Below are 15,521 nucleotides of genomic sequence, written 5' to 3'. Positions count from 1 at the left end.
GTTACGGATTTCTACACATGGTCAGTACAAAGTAAAGCATTTCGTGTTATAGAGAAGGTGGAGGAACATAAAGGCACAAATAGAGTTAAATTAAGGAGAGAGTTGCAGTGGAACGTTGAAGGACCGGAACCCTGAAGGAAGTGAAACCACAGAGGAATATTAAAGAATTGATGTGAAAACCCAAGTGAAGAGAAGAGCGAAGAGGTGAAGTATTGACGCACAGTAGCCATTGGATCTAGAAGATCAACCAAAAAGATTTGTTTGTGATGAGTGGCTAGGATTAACTCATAAGATAGAACTAAGAAATGAACGATGGAGATTCAATCTTAGTATTGGCAAAAGGGGAAAGACACGAATAAATCTGGATCGTAGGATTTAAAGGCCTCGTCATCCAATAGATATTAGGCCTCGTCATCCAATAGCTCTGCTGAGTTGTTGGTGTCCCACCCCATATTCCCGAAGTATATATGCATAGGAGTGCCTTCATGGTTCCTCAATATGCCGCCAAATCTAGCTACTCTTGGATTTCCTTTGGAAGCCCCATCAAAGTTAAGTTTATATGAGTTTTTAGGGGGGGCTTTCCAATGGCAGTTGTCCTTACATTTGCTATTAGGTGGGCTCTTCTTGAGCGTTTCTTGAGGTAAATGTAGCTGCCAATTGTCCAGAATGATTTTTTCATTGTTTGTGGATGGGAAATCTTCCTTTGTCCACGATTGAAGTGACATTGTTTCTTGGAGATTCCTGTGTATCCTGTTCCAGGTTTCTTCAATAGGAGAGCGTTTGTTTTTAAATATACGTTGGTTTCTTTCCTTCCAAACGTTCCATAAGACGATCCCCGGGATGATGCTCCATAAATGGTTGAGGATCTCGCTTTTGTAGGGATGCTTTGGCCATTGTCTTATGGAGTTGATGATGTCATTTTCCTCTCTGCATCTTTTTTGGCATCTGAAGCCGACCTTATCCCATAGTTGGTTGGCAAGAGGACAAGTATCCAGGAGGTGTTGAAGAGTTTCTTCACTTTGAAAGCAGTTGTAACAAACAGAGGGACCATGAAAGTTACGTTTTCTAAGTTTATCCCATGTGAGAATTTTTTTATGTCCTACCAGCCAGAGAAAGTAGGAGATTTTTGGCCAGGATCCGAGCCCCCATATTTTGCTCCATAAAGGGTCTGGTGGAGTGGGGAAGTTGCATATCATCTTGTAGGCTTCTGAGGTAGTGTAGGTCCCCTTGGGTTGGTATCCCCATCTGAGGATATCCCCGCCGTCATCCTACCTTATGCTTCTTTTCCTTAGCTCTGTCCTCAACTCTTCTTACTTCCGAGCATCTGTACTGTTGAGAATTTTGTTACTCTGTTTCCATTTTCTGAATCCATGCTCCATCTCCTGCGTCCAAAATTGTTGTACTTTTTCCTGCTGCTGCTCCTGTCTATCTGGTATCAAAGAAGGGTGAAGAATACTTGTGAGCTTGGGCATTTGGTTCCAGGCATCTGTCCAGAATCTTGCCGTACGTCCATTCCTGATTTCCCAGAAGCTGTGCTTTTGAATTAGCTGATAGTGTTGTTTGGCCGCATTCCATATTAGCGATCCCTTTTCGGTAGGAGTAAATCTGATGAGTTCTTCTTGAGGTCTGTTGCCAGCATATTTGGCTGTCCAGATTTTGACCCAGGGCTTATCTGGGTTAGTGATCCAATGCCACCAGATCTTGGCGTTCATAATGGAATTGCTGTACTCCGGGTCCCTCAGCCCAATGCCTCCCTTATCTTTGGGCATGCATACAGTGGTCCATTTGACCAGGGCCCATTTGCGATTGGTAGCCGAGCTGCTCCATAGAAAATTGCGCTGAAGGTTCCTTATGCTTTTTAGTACCCACTTTGGCGCTGCAAGGATAGAGAACAGATACAGAGGCATTGCCTGAAGGACAGATTTGATGAGAACCACTCGACTGGCTAAGTTTAGAGATCTATAAGTCCAGAGGTTGAGGCGGGAATCAAGTTGCTCAAGGAGGGTGTGCCATGCTCGCTGCTTAATGGCTGATGCGGTGAGGGGCGCTCCAAGGTATTTGGAGGGGAGGGTTGCGGAAGGGAAGCGCAAGATGCGAGTTACAGCAGATTTGACCGAAGTGGGAGTGCGAAAGAAGAAAACCTGCAACTTAGAGCAGTTGACATGGGTGCCAGAGGCTTTCGAGAAATCCTGGAGGAGGGATTTTAGGCGGGAGGCTTCTTGTACAGAGGGGTAGCCAAAAATCATGGTGTTGTCAACGAACTGCTGATGAGAGGTGGCAGCAGTGTTGTGAACGGAGATGCCTTTGAGCTGATGAGAATGAAGGGCCTGTTTAATGTGTCGACCAAGTCCTTCAGCCATGAGAACAAAGAGAAATGGGGATAAGGGATCCCCTTGCCGGATACCCCTAGAGGGTTTGAAGGGGCGGGAGGGAATGCCATTCACCAGGATTGAAAATTGAGTAGATGTGATTAGGCTCATAATCCATCGGACCCAAGTGGAGCAAAAACCAAAAGCTTTTAGCATATGAGATATGTAATTCCAACTGAGTTTATCAAATGCCTTGGAAAGATCGAATTTAAGAAGCATACCTTCTTGCTTTGAGTGCTTGAGGGAGTGAACGATCTCGTGAGTGAGTAGAATACCATCCATTATTTGTCGACCTTCCACGTACCCTGACTGTTCCGGAGAGATGAGCCGAGGTAGGAGGGGTTTAAGATGATTTGCAATGACTTTAGATATGACTTTGTAAATGACGTTGCATAAGGCAATTGGTCTGAATTTATCAGGGGTGATGGAGTCCTCCTCTTTAGGGACGAGAGTTATGAAAGTGGAGTTGAGGGAGGGAAGAAGCCAGTGCATGGCCCTGGATTCTTCAACTATCTGCCAGACTTCCAACTTTAACATATCCCAAAAAGTGTGAAAGAATGTGGTAGTGAATCCATCTGGGCCAGGGGCCTTACCTTCTTTGAGCTGAGACATTGCCTCATCCACTTCCTGGGGAAGAATAGGGCGCATGAGCAGCTCATTGTGTTCCTCCGTGATGAGCTTTGGTACATTGCTGATTATTTTGCTAATAGCTTGTTGTTGGTCTTCTATTGGCTCTTGATGGACATGTTGAAAGTGATTGAGGAGCACCTCTTCAATTTCGTCGTGTTTCTCTACTTTTGCCCCTACTTGATTTTGGATGAAGGGTATGTTGTTGTGCATCCTTCTCTGCACTGTAGTTCTGTGGAAGAATTTGGTGTTACGCTCCCCCTCCTTCAGCCATCTGACTCTTGACTTTTGCCTCCAGTAGATTTCTTCCTGCTTTCTCCTATCCTCCATCTGGCTATGGATGAGCCGTTCCTGCTCCAGTGTTGCTTCAGTGTGCCCTTTTGATATAATTTTTTGATGGAGATCCGTCAAATCCTGAGTTAATTCTTGCTGCGCCTTGAAGATATTTCCAAAGGTTTCCCTGTTCCATCTTTTTAGGTGATTTTTGAGAAATCTTAACTTCTGCTGGAATTGATACATTTTTGCTCCTTCTGGAGGGATGAAAGATGCCCAGGTGGTCTTGACAAAGTCCATGAAGGTGGGATGCGTAAGCCAGAACCCTTCAAAGCGGAAGGGTCTTTTTGTTAAGTTGCCTGGTCTTTGCCATTGCAGAGCGATTGGCCAGTGATCCGACCCTGTGTGAGCAAGAATAGCTGCTGAGATGTCTCCTCCTAGGTGGACCGTGTTGTCTGAGAGGAGGAAGCGATCCAATTTGGAGGCGATTTGATGTTTGCTCGCCTTGCGGTTGCTCCAAGTGAAGGTGCCATTGCAAAACGGCATATCTATGAGAGACGTTGATTGGATGAATTCCTTAAAGCGATTGGCTTCTGGTTCTATTCTGTTCCTCCCTCCTATCTTCTCTTCGGTTTTAGTGATCATGTTGAAGTCACCTGCAACAATCCAGAGTGGGTACCTTCTATTGTTGCTCAGAGCTTCTATCGTATCAAGGAGCGCTACTTTACTTCCTGTTTCTTGCGGGAAATATACATTTGATAAGTTGCCATGAATATTGGTACCCAAAATGTGAAAGGTCGCCTGTATGAGATGGTGAGATGCATGAAAATATGTGAGGGTTACCGCTTGGGTGTTCCATGCTATAGCAAGCCCTCCTGAAGCTCCGGAGGCGTCTACTGCAACCGAACGACATCCTGGCCAGGCTTTCGAGAGAATGCTGCCTAGCATAGAACTATTACACTCAATTTCCTGGAGGAAGCACATTTGTGGCTTTTCCATTCTTATCATGTTTTTTAACATCCTGAGCTTTTTGGGGCTGTTTAGCCCTCTTAAATTCCATGATACTAGCTTCATGATTTAACCATTGACAGAGGGCTTGTAGTACTTTGTCAACTTAGCATATCTGCCTAAGTCTACCAGGATTTTCCCAATCTCAATCGTTCTTTGGAGGTCGGTTTTCCTTCCTCTCTTTTTTGTGTCTTTTGGACGTAGATTACCATCCCATTGGCTTCCCGGTTGTATCCCGAGTTGGTGCTGATGATAAGCTCGCGAGATGATCACTTCGAGCTTATTAAGTTGGTGCTCTGGGATTGAATCATATGCTTTCTTTTTGCAGGCAAGTTCTAATTCCAGAATATCTAGGCCATTCAGATCTATGCTTTCTGGCTCTTCTTCCATTGGTTGCCCTGGATTGCTGTCTTCAATGCTATTCTCTGGATTCTGGGGGAGGTCTGCTTTTCCGTCAACTTCCTTTTCCTTGTGGATCTCTTCTGATTCTTTCTGATCTCGACTGAGGATAGTAGGGATAATGATGGGGGGTGGGGATTTGGGAGGGGATTTTGATGGTGGGGGATGGGATGAGGAGGATGGGTGAGCAGGGTTGGCCTCAGCGTTAGTGGGGAGCTCATCCGAGGTTTGTCCAAGAATATCAAAGTTGTTCTTGGTTATTGGGCCATGGGATTTGTTGGCCTGGGGTTTGTATCCATTTTGGGGTTTTTTGAGAGAGCGCTTCCTGCTTGGGACTTTAGTGAAGCCTTCCTGGGTTAGGGTATTAGAGGGGTTAGGGTTACTGATTTTGGCATTTTGAGGACAATCCCTGAAGAGATGTCCCAGGACATGACATTTCTTGCACCGAAAGGGAACATGTTCATAGTCGAGTGGCTGGATCCATTCTTCATCTCGATGGGCTAGAGTTATAGACTCTGGAAGAGCTTCATTCAGACGTATGAAAACACATATTCAAGTGTAGGAGATATACTTACGCGATTTGGTTTCTTCTGCTGCTCTGATGTACTCTCGCACCCCATTTCCGATCCTTTTGAGGGGGTCCTCATCCCAATATTCATCTAGGAGAGAGTATAGTCTGATCCAAACTGGCGCCCAGGTAAGATCTTCCTTGTCTGGATTGAATCTGGGAATCCATTCCCTCAGATATAATCCTGCTGAGTTAAAAAAATAAGTCCCTCCTCCTAGTATTCTGTATTTGTCCTCTAGACAAAAAAAGATTGAAGTGAAGAAGCCTTTCGGCCTTAGCTGCAATGTGACATCTCCCTTGGGTTTCCATTTCGCCACGATCCAACCATTGAGGGCTTTCTCAGTCGGCCAGAACCCTATGAACTTCCCTATGAGGGCATGATCTCGCATGTACTCTATTCGTCTGTCAATCTTGTCTCCCGGCAGCTCTATTCGTGGCCGTTCCTTGGCCACTGGTCGGCATGTTGTTGAGGATATTTTCGGGCCTTCTTCTGGGGTTTCTTTTCCTTCTTGTGGATCGTTGTCTTCGTCCTTCCGCTTTCCAGTTTCCCTATTGTTATCTTGGAGTTTTTTCCCTCTGTCCAAGATTTCCTTGTCAACAGATCCGAAAATAACGGTTTGCTCCGGATCGCGCTGCGACGGGGAGGGCTCTGACGCCCCCCCCAGAGGTTGTGCCATTGCGTTGCGCTAATGCCCTGCAGCTCTGTAACACTGCAGGGGTCCTCTCTCCGTCCGTGAGGGTCTTTCCTGCTGTACTGTCGGCGCCGTAGGTAGGTCGTTCAGAACCCTAGCTCAGAGCTCCATCCAACTTCTCCAGCCTAATTCACCCCACTTTAATAAAGACCCACTTAGTCATTTATTTCCAAAGTCACTTTTCCTTTCTAATTTTTCATTGACTTTATAAAAGTCACTTTAAAATTAGACTTAGTAACTTTATCACTTAAAGTCACTTTTAAATTAGATTTAACTTTATAAAATTATAAAGTCACTTTAGGAGAAAAATTAAATTCTTTTGGACACTTTTCCCTAGGCCAAAGATCAAAGCCTAAGGGAACCACCTGTCCTACGGTACCAAATTTCAATAGGAAGGTTGTCACAAATCGCAAGTCGAAAGCTCCGAAGGTATATTCTATTGTGCTATAAGGCTTTAGGATTCGGTTGAGTTTAAATAAAGAGTTAAGTTATAAAGTTTTGATAGGGAGACTATTGAAGGGTTAGACTATGGGAAGTCTAATGAAATGTTTTCTTTTGAAGATTAAATGAAGGACCTTAACCTTAGCTTATGAAGGTTGACCAAGGTGGTCATTTGAATTCCTGGGATAAGTGATAATATGCATACTGCAGGTATAGTGGGGTATTAGCCCTGCGTCATTTGTGGTATCATAGTGGGTTAAGCTCTTTTGATTAAAGCATAATTGTGTAGAATACAAGAGTGATTGCAGAAGAAAAAAGAGATCAGGTTATTTGAATCTGATGAGTAGAAGGCATGAGATAAGATGAGAGTAAGTGATACTCTAAGAAGAAGAGATTGTAGAAGCATAAAGAAAACACAGAGATGTTTGTTTTCTTGAGGAGAATGGAGATTCACTCAAATGTGAAAAATGGATGGAGACTACTTGTGAAGCCATGCAGTGACAGTGAACCTGAAGAATCCAACTGAAGGTTGGACAGAGAGGATAAGAGTGTTCTCAGAAGGAAGCTGAGAAGCAAGCTTTTGAAAGCTTGGGAATGATCTTTGGTTTAAATAAAACTGATATGCAGGTGATAGAAAAGGAAGGTGAGAAGATTGCAGCAACCTAGAGCAAGAAGTGCTCAATTGGTTCCAAAGGAAAGAACCAGAGAAATGCTAAAAGACTGAGCTCAGAGAGAGAAACTTAGTGAGGCATATGTAGCAAGAAGGAGACTTGTTACTGCAGAGGTATTGTTGCAGCTCACAGAGGAAATTCCACAAAGGATGTGGGTAGAATTGCTAAGGGATGAAGAAAGTTGATAAGAGTTTTCGAGTGAAAGAAGAGGTGGTCAGAACCTAGTATTTCATTTGTGATTGAAGTACAAGAGGAAAATTGTGTTCTTAAAAGGTGAAAATGAGTTGAAGCCTAAAAGGAGCAGAGAGAAGTTCTCAAAGAGGTTCCAGAGATAGAGAACCAAGTGCTTGCCAAAAGACCAAGTACAAAGGAAAGCTTGGTGAGGTAAGTGGCAGCAGGGAGGACTTGTTGTTGAAGATCCTTTAATGCAGCTCACAATAAATGAGTGAAGAACTCATGAAGATGGAGAAGAAGATGACTACTGATAGTCATAACAGAGGTAACAGAGGTTCTGAAGAAGACCACAAAAAAAGAAAAGTGAAGAAGGAAGATGCCAAGGTAAATGGAAAGAGGATGAGTCAAGAGGAACGTGACAAGGAGATTGCAGATTTAAAGGAACAACTCGATGCATTAAGAAGGATACTGGAGGAAAGCCAAAGGCAAGGTTAGGCCTTGAGAAAAAAAAAACAGTAAAATGGTCTAAGTTACAGAAAAGACTATAGCATAGGCAAGTGAAGAGCCTGGTGAAAGAACTCAAAGAGGTTGAGTTGGAAATGGAAGAGTCCATTTGTAAACTAGAACAGGGTGAAATTATGGGTGAAGATGAAGACTGGAGATCTGTGGAAGATCTTATGAATCATATGAAGGATTCAGAGCAACAAGGAGACATGATGAATGAATCATCGAGTGAGACCACAAGGTCTTATGTTTTTAAAATTGATAGTTTGTGCATGATTACAGGTATTGTAGAAGAAGAGAAACCTTTTGAATATATCTTCAGAATAGATGAAGATCTAGAAGTAAAAGGTGACAAAGAAAACTTCTCAGAAGAATAAGAATTTGACTGGATACAGAAGGAAGAGTCTATGGATGAGTCTATGGAAGCTGTCATTGAGATGGAAGACCAGGATCTTATTCTGATGAAGAATGAAGGAATATTTTCTCAGAAAGTTAGTCTAATGAATTTGATTAATGCTATTGATGAAGAACAAATGCAGGAGAATATTATTGCAGATGATGAGACAAGGATAGCTCTGGAAGAAGAGTTATAGAGGGACAACAAGGAAAAATATATTGAAGAAGAAGGACTAAACTCTCATCAAAGGATCAGTGAATGGGAGATAGAATTGGAACTACTGGAGAAATGGCTGAAAGCACCAGTGAGGAAGAAAGAACATGATGAAGATTACAAGGGAGATACAATAGAAGAGGAAAGGTTCAAACAAAGAAGGGAGTTGGAAAAGTAGAGGATATATACTCAGGATAGATTGCTGGAAAAAGACAAACAAATTGCCATGAATGATAATCACAAGGAGAAAGAGATGGTAATGGAAGCTCAACAAATTGACATTACAGAAGGAGGAGTTCATTACTATGAACCAAAGCAGAGAGATATCATTGAAGAAGATGGTATGGAGGAGAGACTAGCTCATAGTCTCATGAACTCTTTTGAGAATTCAAACCAACAGACTGATATGATGATAGAAGAGGAGAAAACAGAGCAGCATACTGATGTGTTGCCAAAGGAAGAAGAGGCACTGAGGCCTTATGCTTTCTATTTTAATACCCAGGGCTAATACCCCGATATACCAATAGTATGCACATAGTATGCATATTCTCACTTATCCCAGGAATTCCTATGACCACCTTGGTCAACCTTCATAAGCTAAGGTTAAGGTTCTTCATTTAATCTTCAAAAAGAAACTTTTCATTAGACTTCCCATAGTCTAACACTTAAATAGTCTCCCTCTCAAAACTTTATAACTTAACTCTTTATTTAAATTCAACCCAATCCTAAAGCCTTATAACTCAATAGAATATACCTTCAGAGCTTTTGACTTGCAATCTGCAACAACCTTCCCCACTGTTGATTTCTTTCATCCAGATCAACAGCTATCGCATCAAATCATTACATGCCTCCTTTGCCTCTCACATGCGATGTGTGATTACAACCGGACTTCAATTTAAAATTAAACCCCGCCTATAACCTCTTTGGTTCCACCTTTTCTATTCCTTTGTCGCAACCTTTATCCACCATCGATCTTGTCCTCGATCTGACGGTTGATATCTCTTCCCGATCACCAAACTAGTGTTGAAAATAACAACAAGAAATGCTAAAAATAACATTGCTATAAATAGCATATTAGGACATACTCCAACTCTATTGGAAATAGAAAAAAATAGAAATGCTAAAAATAGCATTGCTATAAATAGCATTCCGGGATACATTCCAATTTTAATTAGTCCCTCAATTAAAATTGAGAATTCAAATTCAAATTTGATCTCAGCAGCTATTTGTAAAATAATTAATTAATTCATCTTGAGTTAATTAGTTGGAGAAAATCAAACATGAAGTCTATGTGAAGACATGCAACAGTTATCCCTTTGATTGAGGAAGTTATCCCTTAATTAAGGAGATCAAGATGAGTTGTACTTTGAGTTGTAATTATTTAGCTTAGTTAACTATGTTAAGTCCAGTTAGATTAGTTCCAACAGTTTGTGAAACTAACTGAGTTCAGTCAGTTAATGCATGCATGTATGAAACTAGTGTTCTCCAGATAACTAAATATTCTCTCATAAATAACTCATGCTTGTTAGTTCAGACAAAGACCCAGTTGAGATTAAAGACAGGGACATTGTACTATCAGTTGGAGGAATTTTCCTATAAAGGAAACTCATCCATGCAGAATGAATCAACTCCTTCAGGATTGTGCAGTTATTTTAGAGGTCAGTGTTGTGTGTGAGGTAAGAATTACACATAGGTGGCAGCTTGAGGACCCAAGAGAAACTGCACATGGAAATAGGAGGCTTGGAGGACTGAAGAAAGGCATATGTGTTGTCTATTCTATCTATGAGCAGTAGTGATGGATTGTACTAAGAGCTAGATAGCTTGTCAGCTAAAGCTTTGTGAAATCCTGAGATATTTCCACTTGTATGATAATACAAAGATCGGGGTTTCTAGCTGAGGCTTTCCCCAGAGTATTTTTCTATGTTTCATGTGTGATTGAATCTTCTTCTCTGTTATATGTGTTATAGTTGATCTTGCTCAAAATCGATTAAGCTTTCACAAGTTTGTTTGTAGAAGTAGATCAAGTATTTTGCTTTAGTTACATTGCATTATCAGGTGATCTATAGTGGGAACTTCTACAACTAGTTTGACATATGTGACTGTTGATCTAGATCTCTGTGATCTGATGGTCCAAAACGATGTCAGGTGGAACACTTATGCAAGGTTTAGCGCCTTTTCGGACCTGATGGGAATTATAAATCCTCAAGTTATAAAAGTTCAGGTCTGCCCTTACGATTAACGCCCGATCAAATTACGGCCCGATATCCGTTGGATGACATGGCCTTTAAATCCTATGGTCCAGATTTATTCCCATCTTTCCCCTTTCACCAATACTAAGATTGAATCTTCATCGTTCATTTCTTAGTTCTATCTTATGAGTTAATCCTGGTCGCTCATCATGAACAAATCTTGTCCATTGCTCTTCTAGATCCAATGACTACTGTGCGTCAACACTTCACCTCTTCGCTCTTCTCTTCGATTGGGTTTTCACATCAATTTTTTATTATTCCTCTGTGGTTTCGCTTCCTTCAGTATTCCGGTCCTTCGGCGTTCCGCCACAAATCTCTCCTTAATTTAACTCTATTTGTGCCTTTATGTTCCTCTACCTTCTCTATAACACTAAAGGCTTTATTCTGTACTGACCATCTGTATAAAGCCATAACATTTCTCTATGGTTCTCTCCTCAAACCTCTACTTAACAAACAATTCTACCCAACACTTCTCTTGCTGGAATTGTTATCTCTAAGACAACTCCACCCACAATCACAACTGTGGAGCTACCTTAAAAACTTCTACCCAACCACAGCTAAAATTTGTTCTATTAGGCTTCTTGATATTCACCTCTATTTTGTACCTGCAGCATAAGTTACGCAGAAACACTCTAGCCACACACAGATCATAACTCAATTACACAGTACACATTGTACAAACTTTGAATCGAGTTGTTTGTATTAATAATGAATATTTACACAAGTGTCTCTCTCTAGCCTGATTTTCTGGTCAATGGCCTTTCTTCTCCTACCTGTAGGCTTACAATCCGACTTTTCGACTGACTAACTACACTCTAGCTACTTCTCTAACTACTGACTGACTCCTTGTTCTCGCATTTTAGGCTTACATTTATACAAAATGGTTTTGTTGAACTAATTCTAGTTAAGATCTGTAATCTGCTGAACTAACTCCTCAATATTCTCTAAGTCCACTTTTAACTCCTACTTATCCCTAAGAGTCCTCTCCAGTTTCTCAAATCATGAGGCCAATAAGAGTTACAATTGATTTCTAACTCTCTCATCATCACTAACCACTCATGTTCTCCTACACTTGAGACCATTTACAAATATCCTCACACTTATCTAATTAATTCCTACTTTAACCACTCAAAACATTAATAACTCATACATAGGAATTCAACTTCCTTGAAAACACAAGACCCCTATGTCTACTACAATACAATGATAGTTTCTAACTAATGCTCCTACATCAACCATGGTCTCCTGAATTAGGATGATTGTTGGCCTCTCCATCTTGATTAGGTTACAAACGGGTAGTCTCTTGGAGGCACTACCCGTGCCTTGAATATTTAGCGACAATAATTTCATCAAGGAACCACATCAATAGGAAAAATATCTTTAAGAGCTTGGCAGTCACGTGACACATTTTCTCTATCCACCACAGATAATGGTAGATTGTGTTGTACCATGAGAAAATTTTCATTGAAAATAGATACAAGGTGGATAGTGTGTAACACATTCTTAAAGTTAGAACCTCTCTTCTTCTTAATAGGTACATTCCTTTTAGAATTAGGACTTACAAGATAGTTATCTGCTAAGAAGAAATAGGATTTGATCGTTAAAGGTTCCATATCCAATGATGTGCTTGCTTGCAGTAATGCAATCTCACTCCTAGTAGAGGTGCAAGGTGAAAGGCCCCCCTCCTAGGAGCCAAAATGAATATAATGGAGTGTTTTTTCAGGGGAATGGTAAAGGGGGTTAGTCCCATGTACTTTCATAGATGATGGTGGGGAGGGAGTAGAGCTAGTGGGAACCGTGAACAAAGATTCTTGTCGTGAAAGTGGCAAAGAATTGAAAATATCATATTCCCCTTGCTCCTTTCTCTTATAACAAGATTAACAAAAATATTGTTATTTTTATCCAATGAATTCCCTAGACCACAGTTTCTCGAATTGCCACATTTGGATAGTACCTTATACCATTGGAGGAATAACATCAGATAAAGAGATCATCGAAAGATAAAGAGATCATCGATTTTCTCCCAGAAACCTTTGGAGGAGCATCATCAAATAAAATGCATGTCACCTTACTCTCTCTAGAAGTGTTAGAATGGACCTCCTGGGCCAAGTCACTCAATTGTCAACGTGAAAGTCGTTGAGCCCCAAGACGCCGCGAAAAGCGACTCAGTATATGTCCAGTAAAATGGGAGACGAGGTATACCTCTGTAAAAGTCCAATTCTATAAAGACACATGTCATTTGTTTATTAAGACCACCTAAGGAACCATCATCTAAAAAGATGAACTTACCGATAGAGTCCCAAATAGCCATAATAGCTGGTCACATCCATAGTTCCAATGGGAGACGAGGTAACTTGGCCCATATAAACCTCCTCGATGCCGCCTCCCTTAATGGATTAAAACCCGTATACGAATGTTGTAGAGCCCAAAAACCACAACCCCAAACCCATGTGAGCAATAGTATTCTTTCCACGCCATCAACGTGTAAGAAGTGAAAACATGACTATTCGTTAAGTAAGGAACTGATTTTTGGCCTACATTTGAGGAAGAGGAACCAAAATTTCGCCACCCAATCTTGCATATGTGACCCATTCATCCTCATGTATTCCCACTTGTCGATAAGGGAACATTGCTTCAACTAATAACCCGATCCGACTTGTCGATAAGGGAACATTGCTTCAACTAATAACCCGACCCTAGAAGAAGTCAACCCCAAAACCAACTGTGGGACTTGCTCTTCAAACCTAATTGGCTTGTTCCTTCTTTTATCGGGAAGTTTCACGAGAAGTGCAATAGGATAAACCAGAGATTTGTTCTCAAAAGAATCCAAAAAAATAACGTGTTCATTCCAAATCGTGTAGAGGGGGTATTGCAGAGTCAAAATGATTTATTGTCAAGCACTACATTCAGCCTCATTTGTCGCCCAAATGAAAGCTTCATCATCTAGGGGAGCATGTGTTTCCATGTCCATAATACACGTCACCCAACCAGGACAACTACAGAAACCAAAGCCAAACTTTCACAATGTAGGAATCTGTGGATGACTCACCACCTCCAAAGATGAGAAAGTCGAGGAGATCATACTCACCAACAGTGGGACAGATATGGGCACCGATATTAAAACTTTAATATCTCCTGCCGATGAAATCAATTGTTCCAAACCTTCATACCAAAATTAAATGCCACCTGGACTGTCAGCTCACTAAAGTACCTTTGAAACTTCATATAAATATCACCTTGGGATAAGTCAGCATATCTTACACGCCATGTCAATGATTCGACCGGCTAAATATTTAAAAAGAAAGAATGTGAGAAAATCCGCCGTCAATAATATTGTACCCGGGTCAATAAAATCCCATGAAAGATTTACATGACAGCTTCTAGTATTTGTCTATATTATAGACCCATGTTCACGATGTAAACTTGAATCCAAAACCATCAAGTGATCTATACGCCACTAATTAAAAAAAACACAGACAGATAGTCATTCCGACCATAGCCATTTTCCATCGAGAATATCTACATAAATCGCAATCGCCACCGTCGTCGGATCATCCTTATCCGCCATCCTCGAAGTTTTGTCAAGGACCTTACGAAGCAGCTACCTGGGTTTTTAACTTTGTAACTTCAATGATATATTCTATTAATATAGTGTTGCATGTTTCCTTTCATTTGTTTAAATAGGTAATCGGCCATCCTTGGAAAATGATATTCGTTTCTATTAATTATCTCATTAAATTGCGTATTATCTTTGCACAACTTAAATGTTTAAAATTGTGCTCTTGTGTTCACATGAAAAGAGATAATGGGATGGGATGTAGACTTTGTTAAATACTCACATGGTCAGGATAATTAGACATAATATTATTCTTACGATACTATATATATATAATAATTCATATTTCTCTTGGAAGGATATTTTATATTTTTTTCCTTTTGTTTTTGTTAGTAAAAAATAATTATATTAATAAAAAAGATATATTAGTAGAAAGTATAAATTGATATTGAGTATGAATATTTTTATATAATTTTTTTCCATTAAAAAAAATTATTTTGTTAAAAGACTAATTATTTTAGATAAATTTAATTAAATTTGAAAATTAAAATTATAAAGTCTATTAAACATTTCAAAATTTGAGAATGTGATCATTAAACATATATGTTAATTATATTTAGAGAGAATTCTTACCATTTATGGAAACCAAGACCATGTATAATAGTACATCTTAGCAAACCCATAATAGCAAAAGGAAACTAATACAAAACAATACTTGGAAAATTAAACTTGATGATGAAGTGAGCTTGCAGGAACATCCTCTAATGTCTATGGGTTATCCTTGGATCTTGTACCAACCTCTGTGACTAAAACCCCTCGTTGTTTTTTTCGCCAACCACTTCCATAGATTCAAAAGAAGTCGCCCTTGTTTCTCCATTTTATCGAGATGACTTCTTAGATCCATATGCTCAGTACCCTAACTTACAAAAGCATTAGTGATCAACATTTTAGTGTGGCAATACAACTCAAGGGTGTCGGAGTAGTCCATGTCACAGGTGTGACTAGTTCCCATATCAAGGAGAAATTTAGTTACTTCTCCCATAATCTCCTCATCATCAACAAAAATCCTTTCACATTTGACCTTAGCTTCCAAAAGTTTTAGTGATTTCCAAGCCATAAGTGAAATCCTATGTTGCCTTGATGGTGTTCACCCAAGTGTGATAGATATGAGGATTCCCTTTATGGCCTAGGTGAGGTGCCATGAAAACCAAAAGTATCCAAAAATTGATGAGCAGAACATGAAGAAACGGAAAGGCATCGTTATGGTAGAGAGGAGGCAGCAACAATACAAAGATCAAATGGGGTGAATGAAAAACCAATTGTAATCCCCAAAACCGGGACAATTAGATGAGTCACATGCTCCACTCACTTCTTTGCATC

The sequence above is a fragment of the Pinus tabuliformis genome, chromosome 9 (genome assembly GCF_031772625.1).
Source record: "Pinus tabuliformis cultivar Carrire ecotype Pingquan chromosome 9, CPIR1, whole genome shotgun sequence".
NCBI classification, from domain to species: Eukaryota; Viridiplantae; Streptophyta; class Pinopsida; order Pinales; family Pinaceae; genus Pinus; species Pinus tabuliformis.
Note: the sequence above shows the minus strand (reverse complement) of the source record.